We start from the raw sequence: 16,484 nt of genomic DNA, 5'->3' as shown, positions 1-16,484 counted from the left end.
TGTACATATACTTGTATATAAACACATGGCATATACAGTGGGGCAAAAAAGTATTTAGTCAGCCACCAATTGTGCAAGTTCTCCCACTTAAAAAGATGAGAGAGGCATGTCATTTTCATCATAGGTACACTTCAGCTATGACAGACAAAATGAGAAAAAAATAAATCATATTGTAGGATTTTTTATGAATTTATTTGCAAATGATGGTGGAAAATAAGTATTTGGTCAATAACAAAAGTTTATCTCAATACTTTGTTATATACCCTTTGTTGGCAATGACAGAGGTCAAACGTTTTCTGTAAGTCTTCACAAGGTTTTCACACACTGTTGCTGGTATTTTGGCCCATTCCTCCATGCAGATCTCCTCTAGAGCAGTGATGTTTTGGGGCTGTTGCTGGGCAACACGGACTTTCAACCATCCAAAGATTTTCTATGGGGTTGAGATCTGGAGACTGGCTAGGCCACTCCAGGACCTTGAAATGCTTCTTACGAAGCCACTCCTTCATTGCCCGGGCGGTGTGTTTGGGATCATTGTCATGCTGAAAGACCCAGCCACGTTTCATCTTCAATGCCCTTGCTGATTGAAGGAGGTTTTCACTCAAAATCTCACAATACATGGCCCCATTCATTCTTTCGTTTACACAGATCAGTCGTCCTGGTCCCTTTGCAGAAAAACAGCCCCAAAGCATGATGTTTCCACCCCCATGCTTCACAGTAGGTATGGTGTCCTTTGGATGCAACTCAGCATTCTTTGTCCTCCAAACACGACGAGTTGAGTTTTTACCAAAAAGTTATATTTTGGTTTCATCTGACCATATGATATTCTCCCAATCTTCTTCTGGATCATCCAAAAGCACTCTAGTAAACTTCAGACGGGCCTGGACATGTACTGGCTTAAGCAGGGGGACACGTCTGGCACTGCAGGATTTGAGTCCCTGGCGGCGTAGTGTGTTACTGATTGTAGGCTTTGTTACTTTGGTCCCAGCTCTCTGCAGGTCATTCACTAGGTCCCCCCGTGTGGTTCTGGGATTTTTGCTCACCGTTCTTGTGATCATTTTGACCCCACGGGGTGAGATCTTGCGTGGAGCCCCAGATCGAGGGAGATTATCAGTGGTCTTGTTTGTCTTCCATTTCCTAATAATTGCTCCCACAGTTGATTTCTTCAAACCAAGCTGCTTACCTATTGCAGATTCAGTCTTCCCAGCCTGGTGCAGGTCTACAATTTTGTTTCTGGTGTCCTTTGACAGCTCTTTGGTCTTGGCCATAGCGGAGTTTGGAGTGTGACTGTTTGAGGTTGTGGACAGGTGTCTTTTATACTGATAACAAGTTCAAACAGGTGCCATTAATACAGGTAACGAGTGGAGGACAGAGGAGCTCTTAAAGAAGAAGTCACAGGTCTGTGAGAGCCAGAAATCTTGCTTGTTTGTAGGTGACCAAATACTTATTTTCCACCATAATTTGCTAATAAATTCGTTTAAAATCCTACAATGTGATTTTCTTGATTTTTTTTTCTCATTTTGTCTGTCATAGTTGAAGTGTACCTATGATGAAAATTACAGGCCTCTCACATCTTTTTAAGTGGGAGAACTTGCACAATTGGTGGCTGAATAAATACTTTTTTGCCCCACTGTACAATATATGTTGAATATATGAAAATCTGGGTACAGAACAGAAACCTTATGAGGTGTCCGAGTTTTCCTCTCCTCTCAGTGATGTGGCTTGCTTCCCAAATGGCACCCTATTCACTTTCTAGGGCACTACTTTTGGCCGGGGCCCGTAGGGCACTCCCCCCTGGTCTCATCTTATTAAAATGTATCGGAGGAAAGAAGAGGAGAAAGAAATGGGAAACAGATACTCCCTTGGCAGTGGATGGATGTTTTTTCACCGGTTATTGTTGGCTGAGAATGAGATGGAGCCGGGGGAAAGTGACACAAGTGTGTTTTGAAAAGGGGTTCCACGGAAAACATCGCAAACACAAAACACACACACACACACACACTCATGCTAGGTCACACATTATTCATCCCACACACATACACACACTTTCTCTCTCTCCCACACATGTACAGTTAGTACACACATGCTTCTGGTCAGCCACTCCCATGCTGTAATGCCTCTGGTATTCACCCGACAAGGCACTTGATGGTGTTCCATAAAGACCCCCTAACTTTGGGTGGGTGGGGTGCAATCCAGAGTTCTCCCCTCCTCCCCCCCTCAGTTGGGGCACCAAACTCTCCTTCACCACCACCAACACTGTCACCACAGGACACACACACACAACCACCGACCACAGGATGTAGCTGCAGGCTGCAGGTGGGGGAGGGGTCGGACGGGACTGAAAGCCCTGCGGGATTATGGGTCTTAAAGGGGCTAGAGTGGGCTATTTTTGGGAAGAACACAAATATTGACTTTAACCGCTCAATTTCCTTTTCAGGATTTACTCATCCTCCTCCTCCTCAACAAGCTCTCACAGTCTCACTGCGGAATTAGACGTTTATCCAGGGTTGTTCCTGCTGCTCTGTATAGTTCCATTTCTCCAAACCTCAAATTTCAAAATGAAGGGCTAAGTTTAGCGTTATCCCGAATGGTTAAGGTAAGGGTTACGGTGTGGGATAGGGTTAAGAAAAAAAAACTCAATCCACCACTGGGCTCGAACACACCTCCTTCTGATCCAAAGTCATGGGATTACACCCAAGCCTCCTTGATCGGTGCTCACTGTTGCCCCTAGTAGCCATCTTTGAATGGATTTCCCGATGTCTTCAAATCAAATCAAAATCAAATCAAATCTCATTGGTCACACATATTTAGCGGATGTTATTGCAGGTGTGGCGAAGTGCCTGTGTTCCCGGCTCCAACAAGTGCAGTAGTGTCTAACAATTCACAACAATGCACACAAATCTAAAAGTAAAAGAATGGAATTAAGAAATCTATAAATATTAGGACGAGCAAGGTCGGAGTGGCATTGGACATCAGGACATGGACAGACGTCCAATTTCGAAGTCAACCTTGAACATAAAGCGCGGCTGCATCAAAGACCTGGGTGATGGGTGTGTCGGGGGTGTGTGGGGCGATGGGGGAGTGGTGTTTACGGCTGGGAGGGTTCATTCAAAAAAATGATACGAATACAAATAATGTTTTGTTGTCACATAAATAGGTGCAGTGAAACGTGTTGTTTTACAGGGTCAGCCATAGTGGTACTGCACCCCTGGAGCAAATGAGAGTTAAGTGCCTTGCTCAAGGGCACCTCGACAGATTTTTGACCTCGTCGGCTCAGGTATTAAAACCAGCGACCTTTGGATTACTGGCCCAACGCTCTAACCGCTAGCAACATCAGAGCAGAGGAAGGAGAGAGGGTGAGAGCGTAAAGCTGAACTTTACCCTCTAAGATTGTTCTAGAAAAGGACAACACATAAAACACGCGCGTGCATGCTCACACACAAGCGCCTACACACATGTACATACGCAGGCTCTTAAACACACTACTTGCGGCCCCCTTCTGTCAGATCTCTCGCACGTACAAACACACACACACACACGCACACACACACGTACAAACACGCACACGCACACACACACACCATCACAGTACATCAGCCCCCGATGGAAGAGCGCTGGCCTCCGACCGTGTATTGAAGTTGATCCCATAGCGTCCTGCATGTGGTTTATGTTAAGCTAAAGAGAGAAGGAGGGAGGAGGGGATGAGAGATCGTAATAGGGGATTTCATGATCCTCTATGGGCTGGAGGAGAGCTATGCTGTTAAGAACTTTCATTTCAATGTGCTTCCTTGTTATTCACCACAGTCACTCCTACGGGTGGTTCCCCCCTGAAACCGTGTTCAACTGGGTCTCAGCGTTCGGTATGTTTTAGAATACATTCCCAATGATTTATGCAACCTAAATGTATGTAATGCAACGGATTCCACTAGTGCTTTTAACACGAATGTCTTTATTGTTGATGCATTGTAATACACATGTATTTTGTATTTGATTGCCCTTTGGGCATTGAATTTGATTCCTATGGTTCACCCCCTCAGACTCGACTCAGCGTTTCATGTTTCAAACATGTTTCGGCAGACATATCGTATTGATTCCCATCCTCCAGGAAAAAAAAAAATCAGATCCTGAATTGATCAGGCTTTTCCCAATTACAGATGGATAACTTCTATTACAGATGGATAACTTCTATTACAGATGGATCACTCCAATTACAGATGGATCACTCCAATTACAGACGGATCACTCCAATTTAAAAGGCCAGTAGAGAAAATAACACAGGCGCACACGCACCCACACACGCAACCACATACACACGCACCCACCCACCCACCCACACACACACACACACACACACACACACACACACACACACACACACACACACACACACACACACACACACACACACACACACACACACACACACACACACACACACACACACACACACACACACACACAGACTACAAACTACAACCAGATGCTTTAAAGTTCTCCTCAGTATAATAATGCTGTTATTCAGCATGATGATTAAAGAGTGAAGATGGTGTGGGCTAGACAGCTGAGACCAGGGGGGGGGGGGATAGGCATCCATTGCGTTAGAAGATACCAGACATCTACCATCAATCCACCCTGTAGCTGGCTCTCTATATGGGGATACAGACAGGAATGGGAGAAAGAGAGGGAGGATTGGCCGATAGCTGGACAAGATAAGAAGTGATAGGGAAAGATAAGAAGTGATAGGGAAAGATAAGAAGTGATAGGGAAAGAGGCAGAAGTAGGGATAGAGATGGCTTATGTTTAGGAAAAAAGCATGTATATCTTTCTTATATAAAAAAAACAAGTTTTCTTTATTTAAAGGTCAATACAATTTAATGCTGAGGGAGAATCAAAGAGATGTGTTTTCAATAACATAGTAAAAGTTGCTCAAGGGGGACTACTGCCTCATCCATCCAAAAACCATGTGCTAAACTAGCGCCATTGTCCTGGAAGGACAAGACAAATTAATAAATGTTCACTAACGATAAATTCAATTACATACGTGCCAAAACACTCGACAGAAAGCATACCAATACCACATTTTTAAATATAAATAAATAAAGCATCAGATGTTAGTTACAAACTCAGAGAAAGTAGCTAATGAAATAAAACATTTGATCTGTTTGGTAGCTACAGTACACTGTTTGAACACATGAGCATAGTGCTGGCTAGTTGTGGTACTGCCAGTAACCAGGTGGGTGTGCTGGGATAAGGTGTACCCCCTTCGAGTGGTCAGGGGTTATGTTCACAGGAGGAGATAAGGGGCCTGTGCACAGGGTCAGAAGGAGGGTGTACCCCTTGTGTGTGGTTCCCCTCCAGCCCTCTCCTCCCTGGCTGTGTTACAGGAGTCCATGCTCAGAGTCCATGCCCTGACATATTGAGGCTACTCTGAGGGCAAAAGGGAGTGAGGGAAGGTAGTGCTAGAATGCTTCCCACAATTGTGTCAAGTTGGCTGGATGTCCTTTGGGTGGTGGACCATTCTTGATACACACGGCAAACTGTTGAGTATGGGGAGGAAGGTGCTCCTAATGCTTGGTATACTTAGTGTATATCATTAATTTATAAGTCCAAAAATGGATGTTGCAACTAAGGATTCTAGTGTTAATGATTAATGAATGGAGAAACCCAACACTGTTCTAACGAGCACTCAGCATCATTTATAATGCAGCATGGTGCCTTCTCCTCTCCTCCTGGACTCCGTATTAACTGTGACTCAGATACACACGCAGGCTCCCAAGCGTCACTCAGCCTGGGTGGAAGGGCTGTCGACTTACACTAGCAAATAAACAATTATGCTGTACGGTTGTACGGTGTGGGGGGTAAAAGTTATAGACTACAGTTCAACTCTTCCGTTTTACAACCAACATCCCATTAGGATATTGCAGGGATTGGTAGCCGTGTATAGTTTATGTGAGCAGTGTATGAGATCCAGATCAACTTCCGGTTATTCAACACTACTCTACAGTATGCGTGCAGTAATGTAACTATAGCCCTCAAATGAAAGTCATCTCTTTAAATAACTTTGGGTGTGTGGAGTAAGCACACTGTAAGCACACTGGGCGCAGCTTGGCGGGTGGCTTTACTAGGGCTCTCATTAGAGAGGGAGGGAGGGGAGTCAGAGGAGGGGAAGGTGAAGAAGGAGGAGGAGAAGGAGGAGAAGAAGGAGGAGGAGAAGGAGGTAGATGAGAAAGAGGAGTAGGAGCAGGAGGAGAAGAAGGAGGAGGAGGAGGAGAAAGATTGAGGGGGAGAAGGAGAAGGAGGAGGTGGATGAGAAAGAGGAGTAGGAGCAGGAGGAGAAGAAGGAGGAGGAGGAGGAGAAAGATTAAGGAGGGGAGAAGGAGAAGGTGGATGAGAAAGAGGATTATGAGCAGGAGGAGTAGGAGGAGGAAGGAGGAGGAGGAGAAAGATTGAGGAGGAAGGAGGAGGAGGAAAAGGATGAGAAGGAGGAAGAAGGAGGAGGAGGAGGGCCACGGCTGCTCTCTCTTTAAAACAGCTAGCCTTGGCCTCTTCTTGTCCCTGTATAGTAAAGGCCCAGCCAAACCCATCTGCTCTCTTCCAAACCCCAGAGAGCTAAAGACCTTCTCTCTGGAGAACCACTGACCACAACTCAACCCCAGGCTTTTCCTTCACAGTCCCCCAAGGGCCCGTAACTGATCTTAGTACAGTACAATAACAACAAGCCCATATAATCCATCTTACAAACAAATATCTCAACTGGAATGTCTATTATTAGCACACTTCCATGAAATTCTCAGAAAAGATATTCAACCTTCAATATATTATATATTTCAATAGAACACATTGCACATTCTGAAGCTCAATAGTCATATCTCAAAGTCCCAGTAGAGGAAAATCAGACCAAACAAAACACACTTTACACAGTAAATCAATCTGCATCGACCATCACACAGAACTGTAACGTCTGAAAATCAGACCAAACAAACAGAGTAAAACAATCTGCATCGACCATCACACGGAACTGTAACGTCTGGGCTTCCGGTGACCTAACTTGGAAAATGGCTGCCTAGTTTTTCGTACTGCACATCGGTTGGGTATTCCCCCCCTAAATTCAAGTATTTACTCTGAGCATTATAATAACTTACGCAAAATGGAAAAGGGGAAAATAGGAAAAGATCGCGGAGCTACAACAACAGCCCGTAACAAGACAGTAGAAGATATAATCATCGATGAACCCGAGATGGCTAATGCTAGCGCAAATAAGATAGCAGCAGCAAAAGAACCCTCATTGAATGAGGTGATGAAGGGGGAATTGCGAGAGGCGCTCACAGGCTTACGAGTGGTACTTCGAGAAGATGTAAGAAAATAACTAAATGAGTTCAAGAAGGACATTAACCAGGAACTGGAAGAAAACTAATTAGAACTTCACAGCATATCTACAAGAATGGGGGACGCAGAACAGCGCATTGGGGAAACAGACACATGGAACTCAGCAGTCAAGGAAATACTTGAACAGTCAACACGCGCTACAGGCAAAAGTGACAGAACTCGAAGGTTTCTCACGTCGAAACAACAGTAGACTTTAAAACGTAGTAGAGGGCGCAGAAAAATACTCTATGCCCAAATTCGTGGAGGGTCTATTCAAGGGCATACTTGAAGACGACACTGACCTGGGAATCGAGAGAGTACACCGAGCTCTGGCCTCAAAACCCCTCAGTGGCGCCCCACCAAGATCCATAGTAGCACGGTTCCTAAAATTCTCAGTCAAAGAGAAAGTCTTACATGCAACCTGGAAAAAGCCTGTTAACTTCCAAGGCCAACGAGTGTTCTTTGATCATGACTACGCGGGAGAGATACTGAAAAGAAGGAAAGAATCTGCCCCCATTAGGAAAGCACTTAAAGAGAAGGGTATTCACTTCCAAACAACCAGACCCAGCAAAAATGTGGGTATTTCTGGAAAATGGCCCGGTTACATACGAGCATGCAGACGAGGCGGCTTGAGGATCTGAAGTTGACGGGTATCCCCGTGGAGTATACCGCCAGGAGAAAGGCGACATCACCAGCGTAAAGACTCGAGCAGGCTCTCCCATGGATCGTTGTCGACAAGCAGGGTCATGGAGAAAGAGGGAAACCATCTCGGCGAGAGGACGTTCACATCCGAGAGAGACTCAGGCATTTCCAACGGGAAGATGGAAGACACTGAATCGGATTTAACAGAATGAATAGTTACCGCGAGCTGTGAAGACGTTGGGTTGTCACGGTTGACATTACAATAGGTCAAATATATCCCCTATTTTCCCCCAATGCTGAACAAGGGTGAGTAGACAAAAGTATGTGTTCTTTATGAACACATTAAGTAGCGTCACGTTAATAACATATATATTAGCTAAGGATTAATGACACATTGACAACGGGGCGACAGAAGGGCATATCGAGGGGAGGATTCATGATATTCAGGCATGACCGATGTAGTTTTCACTTGTAATTAACCGATGTGTATAAGCGACGAAATAGGCACCCTTATTATTTTCGGTTCCACCAGGTCGTGTTTGTGACTACGTCACACATTTTCAACTCTGAGCGGGGGGCCCCTCCTGCGGACAGGATCGTCCCCTCGAACCCGGGAGGCAAGAGACAGTCCTCTGACATGGGAGTCCTAAAACCAAAGTATTTTCCTCTGAAAATCAGACCAAACAAACAGACTTTACACAGTAAAACAATCTGCATCGACCATCACACGGATGGTAGTAGCCAAGCTCTGCTCAAGTATGGGAATTATTTTCCTCTCCTCTCACCCTCCCTGACCACAGCCCACAGTGTCTGCGTGTGTGTTTTCACACGAGTGCATGTGTGTGTATTTGTACGTGCCTATGTGTGTGTGTGTGTCTTTGCGTAGCATGTGTGTATGTTATCCTATGGACCCCACTATGTGAACTACAGTGACCGCCCAGCCAGACCCACCCACCCATTCTTCATCCTCCAGACAAGGCTCCTCCAACTGCAACATACCCCAGCTGGGACCACAGCTGCTGGCCCTCACAGGCCCTGGATGTCCCCCTCCATGGAACTGATGTTGTGAAACTGGTATTGTGAGACTGCATCAAACACTGAGTGCACTGGGATACACACACAATCGCAGCTAGGGAGAGAGAGAGACACACGCACTCACTGACATTCAGGGAGATGGCTGGGCTTCCAGGGTCACAAGAAAGAGTCTTGGATGGAAAAATGCATTCTTTCACATGTATCTGCTTTCACATTTAGATCATGGTAGGCTTGTTTTGACTGCTTCCCTCTGGAATTATCTCAGAGCCTCATTAATTGAGGCTGGAGTGGAGTTGGACACTGAAACCTCTGTGACTGCAGGGCTGTAGGCTATATAGACGGTCAGACTGGCCTCTTAAGACCTTGTTGCAGTATTGTGCCGACCCACAATTCTAGAAACTATGCTGGGTGAATAACCAGGCCAGATCAGCACAGCTTGGTTTGGTTTTAGTCCCCTTTAGAGCAATGTTTAGACCCCTTCAGAGGACTGGACCCCTGTCCAGTCCTTCTGTCACGACACCATATGATGTCTCATGCTTCTAGTGGTGGGTTAAAGTCAGAAGAGAGATATGAAAACACCCTTGGGATGAAGAAAGGCAGCCACATCAGAATGTTAAGCCCCTCACCCTCAATTAGGAGTTCTGATATGACTGGGCAGAGGGCCGTGCGACTGGAGGACTGCAGGATACAGATCACCCTGTGAGGCAGAGAGACGACCCGTCTGCCCTCAGAAGCAGGTTTCACTATTGCAGCGACCCAAACTGCACGAGGTTGGCTGAGATATTTCATTTTCACATTGTCCTTTCAAGTATGGTGGAATGTGTACGCAGGCCAGTCCAGTACAGCTCAGTTTGGCTCGGCTCCGTTTGACTCAGTAGCGTGGAAATGGCTTTAGTTCTTGGGGGGTAAAGTGGAAACAAAGCCACAAGAACGATATGAAACAAACTCAGGGAGAAGAAAGGCAGAGCCCTTCAGTTAGGAGTTGTGACACCGTATGATGTCTGTTGGTCCCTGTCCTTTATCCGTTTCTATGTTATTGTTTCAGCTTTTTTTGATGACACCTGCCCTGTGTTTCCCTGGGGAAATAATGGTCTGTGCAACCTTTTTCAAATGCCAACACCAGATTCAAAATATGCCCCAGTTATTTTATTATGACGTGTTTGATTCAGGGAGGGACGGAGATGGACAGAGTGAGGGAATGGAAAGTTCCGGGTGGAGAGAGAGAGAGGAGCATTTACATTTGAGTCATTTAGCAGACACTCTTATCCAGTGTGACTTACAGTAGTGACTGCATACACTTCATACTTCTTTCCCCCTCTATGCTGGTCCCCCCCTGGGAATCAAACCCACAACCCTGGCATTGCAGGCAACATGCTCTACCGACTGAGCCACTCCTGGACCAGAGAGTATGGCAGAGACTGAGGCAGAAAGAGAGAGCGAGAGTGAGAAAGACAGGCAGAAAGAGAGTGAGAGACCGGCTTCCCAACGACAGAGAGCGAGAGAAAGAGCGCAAGAGAAAAAGAGCAACACCCTCCACCTTGCCCTCTATCCCTAACAACCAACCTGTCACTCCAATAATCTGACAACAACAGTGAATTACATTAGATTAGACTGATTAAACTGATGTCAGCTGTGATATTTCCATACCAATAGCTGTCGTCCGACAGCTAAGCCGTCTCTCTCGCGCGCTCTCTCCCTCCCTCCCTTAGCACCCTCTACCTCCTCCCAGACCCCACAATTTATTTTGACTGTGTGACAAATCACACTCTAATACCTAATAAAAACACGACCCATAACTATAAACACACCGAAGGGGGTCCGAATTAAAGAGGCCAAGAAAAGCTGCCACGTTATGGTGCCATTGTGAGAACTGCAAATTCACCGGTTTGTTTCTCTGAGGTCCAGCTTTAAATAGGTAGCCCGGTCCCAAATATCTGTGTGCCGTCTTGCCAACACCCCACGTGAAATTGACAATGACCAAAGAATTGACAATAGGAGTTGCCAAGTCAGCACAAACAGAAATGGGACCAGGCTACTTAACAGGACAAGCATTGTAGAAGCCTTTCATTGTTTTTGAAGGCAACACAGCATTAGTAGTGCAATACATTCCTTTAAAGAACTCCAAGATCGTCATTTCAGATCCAACTATACACGCTGCTGCTGTCCTCAGATCGACCTGCTGGTTGGCAGGAGAGGTTTTCCACAATGTGCTACTCGCGCGTCTCTGCTCAAAAGGCCATATTCAAATTCTGATAGAAATGAGTCCTTCCTTTTTCCTTTCGCTGAAGTATTCACTGACACGTTTGGGATCAAGGGTTTCCACCATACAGCGTTCACCAGTTCTGTCATGTCCAATCACAAGATCAGTTGTTAGCCTACTTCAATGAAGGGAGGAAGGAAGGATGCATTTGTAAAGTATTTTAACTTGGAGCTTGGTTCTGCAAGAATTTATAACCAGAGCTCCCCTCTCTAAGTCCTTGGGCTCTACTTGCAGCTGAGATTTTGGTCCAGTATTTATCTGTGTGTTTGTCATCTCAGGGTTAGGGAGACAGCAGTGACTGAGTAACTATGTATTTCTGAGGTATTTGAAAAAAGGAGTTAGTCTCTGCATGGAGGTAGAGACAAAAAAAATAGCTTTCTAAGTCCTTAGTGAGTTTCTGCTTCTCTCGCTGTTTTTGGTCCAGCTTCTCTCTGTGTGTTGGTCATTTTGTTATTGTCATCTCAGGGTCAGCTGGACAGCAGTGACAGAGGAGATCTGGGCCTAAACAGAGTCTGTGGTGCTTTGCTGATGCTGTGCTGGTGGGAATGTGGGAGGAGCAGACTCTAGCCATCAATTAAGGTCAGAGTTAGACCCGACCACACAGAGAGAGGAGCCATGAAGGACCAGAACAACATACTTCACGGCCTATGTGATTGTTATTCCTCCATGTCAGTGAAGAGCTACTCATATCTCCCTCAGCCCACAGTGGTCAGTTCATTTCCTTATGGATTGATAAGACTAACTGTATTAAAACATGGATGTAGTAGAATGGATGTGGTAGAATGGATGTGGTAGAATGGATGTAGTAGAATGGATGTAGTAGAAAGGATGTGGTAGAATGGATGTGATAGAATGGATGTAATAGATTGGATGTGGTAGAATGGATGTGGTAGAATGGATGTAGTAGAATGGATGTGGTAGAATGGATGTGATAGAATGGATGTGGTAGAATGGATGTGGTAGAATGGAGTAGTAGAATGGATGTAGTAGAATGGATGTAGTAGAATGGATGTAGTAGAATGGATGTAGTAGAATGGATGTAGTAGAATGGATGTAGTAGAATGGATGTGGTAGAATGGAGTAGTAGAATGGATGTGGTAGAATGGAGTAGTAGAATGGATGTGGTAGAATGGAGTAGTAGAATGGATGTAGTAGAATGGATGTAGTAGAATGGATGTAGTAGAATGGATGTAGTAGAATGGATGTGGTAGAATGGATGTGGTAGAATGGATGTAGTAGAATGGATGTAGTAGAATGGATGTGGTAGAATGGATGCGGTAGAATGGATGTAGTAGAATGGATGTAGTAGAATGGATGTGGTAGAATGGATGTGGTAGAATGGATGTGGTAGAATGGATGTGGTAGAATGGATGTAGTAGAATGGATGTGGTAGAATGGATGTGGTAGAATGGATGTAGTAGAATGGATGTGGTAGAATGAATGTGGTAGAATGGATGTGGTAGAATGAATGTGGTAGAATGGATGTGGTAAAATGGATGTGGTAGAACTTTTTTTGTACATTATGTTTTAATCAAATCAAATGTATTTATTAAGCTCTTTTTACATCAGCAGATGTCACAAAGAGCTTATACAGAACCCAGCCTAAAACCTCAAAAAGCAAGCAATGCAATATTGTTCACACCATCGTTTCCTGTGACCGAAAAGAGCTTCTGGACATCAGAATGGCGATCACTAACCTTGATTTGGATGAGAATTTCTACTTCAACAGTCGGCGCCGAAGAACATACGGCTCATCCCAGACCAGGCCCAAATCTCTAATATTAAGGAAGTCTTGAGGTTCTGCTCGCCCGAGTTAGAATACCTAATGAAAAGCTGTAGACCACACTATTTACCAAGAGAGTTTTAATCTATATTTTGCCATATTTTGCGTAGCTGTCTATTTACTGCACTAAGACCGCACTCAACCAGCTGTATAAGGCCATAAGCAAACAACAAAATGCTCCTAGTGGCAGGTGATTTTAATGCAGCCTTACCTCATTTCTACTAACAAGTCACCTGTGCAACTAGATGCGAAAAAATACTTTTGTCTTTAATCTCCCTTGCCCTCCATTTGGCAAATCTAACCCTAACTCTATCTTCCTAATTCCTGCTTACAAAAAAAACGTTTTTTTTAAATCAAAATATGTTTTCAGAAATGCCTTCTCGAACATGTGAAATTCCATGTGCCTTAATAACAAACTTGTATGCTGCAAATACAAATTAAATTAAATTATGAGCCTAGTTGGTCTATCCACAGGAAAAGATTGCAACCTTTCCGCTAGCTATGATTGGCTGAGATAATGAGTGGGCTGGGCATGCTGAGAGATGAGCTTGGATTAGTCTGCCATAAAGCACGGTTCTGTCTATTTGAGCTAGTCAGTATGTCTAGGTGAACCTGGCTATCGCGGTTTTCTATCAAATGTATTGAGTAGTAAAACTGCATAAACCTAATGTCAAGTTAAAGTGTACTGTTAGCTAGCTAACGTTAGCTGGCTGGCTGGCTGGCTGGCTTGCTAGCTAACGTTACATGTATGCTCTCCACTTTCTGGTGAACCGAGTTTTGAAATCAGTGGAATTCGAGTATGATAGCTCAGGAGAAAACACCTGTCTCCGGATTACATCTTTAAACTAAGGGCAACCATGGCATCCGACAGGAGACTTGTCCATCCATGATGTATGTAACATAGTCTAGCTAGCTACATTTCCAGATATTACACGTTTGTAATTTTGACAGAAAGTTGTTTCATTTGAAGTTAGTGTACTGTTCGCTAGCTAATGTTAGCTGGCTGGCTCAATAGCTAACATTACGTGTATGATCTTATAATTTGTATCTCAGAGCCACTAGTTATAGCCTAATGTTAGCTAGCTAACATGGAACCTGGTTGGTTAGCTACCTGCAGATTCATGCAGAGTTTGGATAATGATTCATTGTTTACCTAGCTAGCTAGCTAGCTACATGTCTTAACAAAAGACTCATCTCAGTGTGCCAGAGCGCAGAATAATTCAACACCCGTCGAATATTGCCGGTGTCAGTAAATGTCAGCAAAAAGGTGTAAATAAATTGTTTCCAGCAGCACAGTTACAGTCACCAACACTCTGGATAACATGAAAACAGCCTAACCAGCTCTGCTAGGGCGAGTAAAATGGTCAAAGTGGGGTGTTCTGTCATTATGTGTTGAAGTAGCTAGCAAGCTAGCCAATGTTAGCCAGTTAGCTTGGGTGCTTGACTGCCGTTGTGAGGTCAGAACGTTCGGCTCAACCCTACTCATCGGCCAGAGCGTCCAGGTTGGGCTCTGAACGCTCTGAGAGCGAAATGCTCTGAATTTACAAACGGACAAACTGGCAGCACAGTTACAGTCACCAACGCTCTGGATAACATAACAGCCTAACCAGCTCTACTAGGGCGAGTAATGTTCAGTGAGCTTTTCTCTCATTTGTGTCTGGATGTAGCTGGCAAGTTAGCTTTGGTGCTTGACGGCTGTTATTTTTAATTTATTTATTTAACCTTGAGTTAACGTAGGCTAAATGCGACTAGCATGAGGTTGTAAGTAACAAGGACATTTCCAAGGGCATAGACATATCTGATATTGGCAGAAAGCTTAAATTCTTGTTAATCTAACTGCACTGTCCAATTTACAGTAGCTATTACAGTGAAATAAGTGCTTCTACACCTGCATTGCTTGCTGTTTGTGGTTTTAGGCTGGGTTTCTGTACAACACTTTGAGATATCAGCTGATGTACGAAGGGCTATATAAATACATTTGATTTGATTTGATTTGAAATAATACCATGCTATTGTTTGAGTGCACAATTTTACAACATGAAATGTTATTAATAAACAAATTCGGCACATTTGGGAAGTCTTGATTCAACATTTTGAACAGAAATGCAATGGTTCTTTGGATCAGTCTAAAACTTTGCACATACACTGATGCCATCTAGTGGCCAAAATCTAAATTGCTCATGGGCTGGAATAATACATTATGACCTTTCTATTGCATTTCAAAGATGATGGTACAAAAAAAATACAAAAATCTTGTACCAGATCTATTGTGTTATTCTACTACATTCCTTTCACATTTTCCATGAACTTCAAAGTGTTTCCTTTCAAATTGTACCAAGAATATGCATATCCTTGCTTCAGGGCCAGTTAGAATTGGGTATGTCATTTTAGGCGAAAATTGGGAAAAAAGGGGCTCATTTTTAAGAAAAAATATCTTATTTACAATGACAGCCTAGTGGGTTAACTGTTAAACATTCAAAGGCCATTTTCTCAACTTTCAAAGCAAAATTACTTTCCCATTGTTCCTCAACTGTAGTGTATGATATAGTGTATGATATATCATTTTGAGTCTCTACTTATCCAAAAATGTAAAAAACACTATTTCAAATTTTTCTACATAAGACCGATTTGAGCCGGTCGGTCACAATTAATAAGTGCATCGACGACGTGGCCCACACAGTAACCTTTCGAACAAATCCCAACCAGGTGCCATGGATTACAGACAACATCCACACTTAACTAGAGCTGCCACTTTCAAGTAGCGGGACACTAATCCAGATGCTTATAAGAAATCACGCTATGCCCTCCGACAAACCATCAAACAAGCAAAGCATCAATACAGGACTAAGATTGAATTCTACTACACCGGCTCTGATGCTTGTCGGATGTAGCAAGGCTTGCAAACTATTACGGATTACAAAGGAAACCCAGACACGAGCTGCCAGCTAACCAGACGAGCTAAATACCTCCTATGCTCCCATCAAGGCAAGCAACACTGAACCATGCATAAGAGCACCAGCTGTTCCAGATGATTGTGTGATCACACTTTCCATGGCCAATGTGAGTAAGACCTTTAAACAGGTTAACATTCATAAGGCCGCAGGGCCAGATGAATCACTAGGACAAATACTCAGTGCATGCAGTGACCAGCTGGCAAGTGTCTTCACTGACATTTTCAACCTCTCCCTGACACAGTCTGTAATACCTACATGTTTCAAGCAGACCACCATAGTCCCTGTGCCCAAGAACACCAAGCCAACCTGTCTAAATGACTATAGCCCTGTAGCACTCACATCTGTAGCCATGAAATGCTTTGAAAGGCTGGTCATATCAACGCCACCATCCGAGACACACTAGACCCACTACAATTCGCATACCGCCCCGACAGATCCACAGATTCTC

The 16,484-nt window shown here is 44.2% G+C and overlaps 1 protein-coding gene across 4 annotated transcripts in view; it reads right to left on the bottom strand.

Moving 5' to 3' along the window:
• The window catches only part of znf385a (zinc finger protein 385A), a 111,462-nt gene that overhangs the window by 14,532 nt on the left and 80,446 nt on the right, over positions 1 to 16,484 (bottom strand). The gene's annotated exons all lie outside the window — the stretch shown is intronic.

Source organism: Oncorhynchus mykiss, chromosome 16, assembly GCF_013265735.2.
Source record: "Oncorhynchus mykiss isolate Arlee chromosome 16, USDA_OmykA_1.1, whole genome shotgun sequence".
Lineage (NCBI taxonomy): Eukaryota > Metazoa > Chordata > Actinopteri > Salmoniformes > Salmonidae > Oncorhynchus > Oncorhynchus mykiss.
Note: the sequence above shows the minus strand (reverse complement) of the source record. Positions and strands in the feature narration are given on the sequence as shown.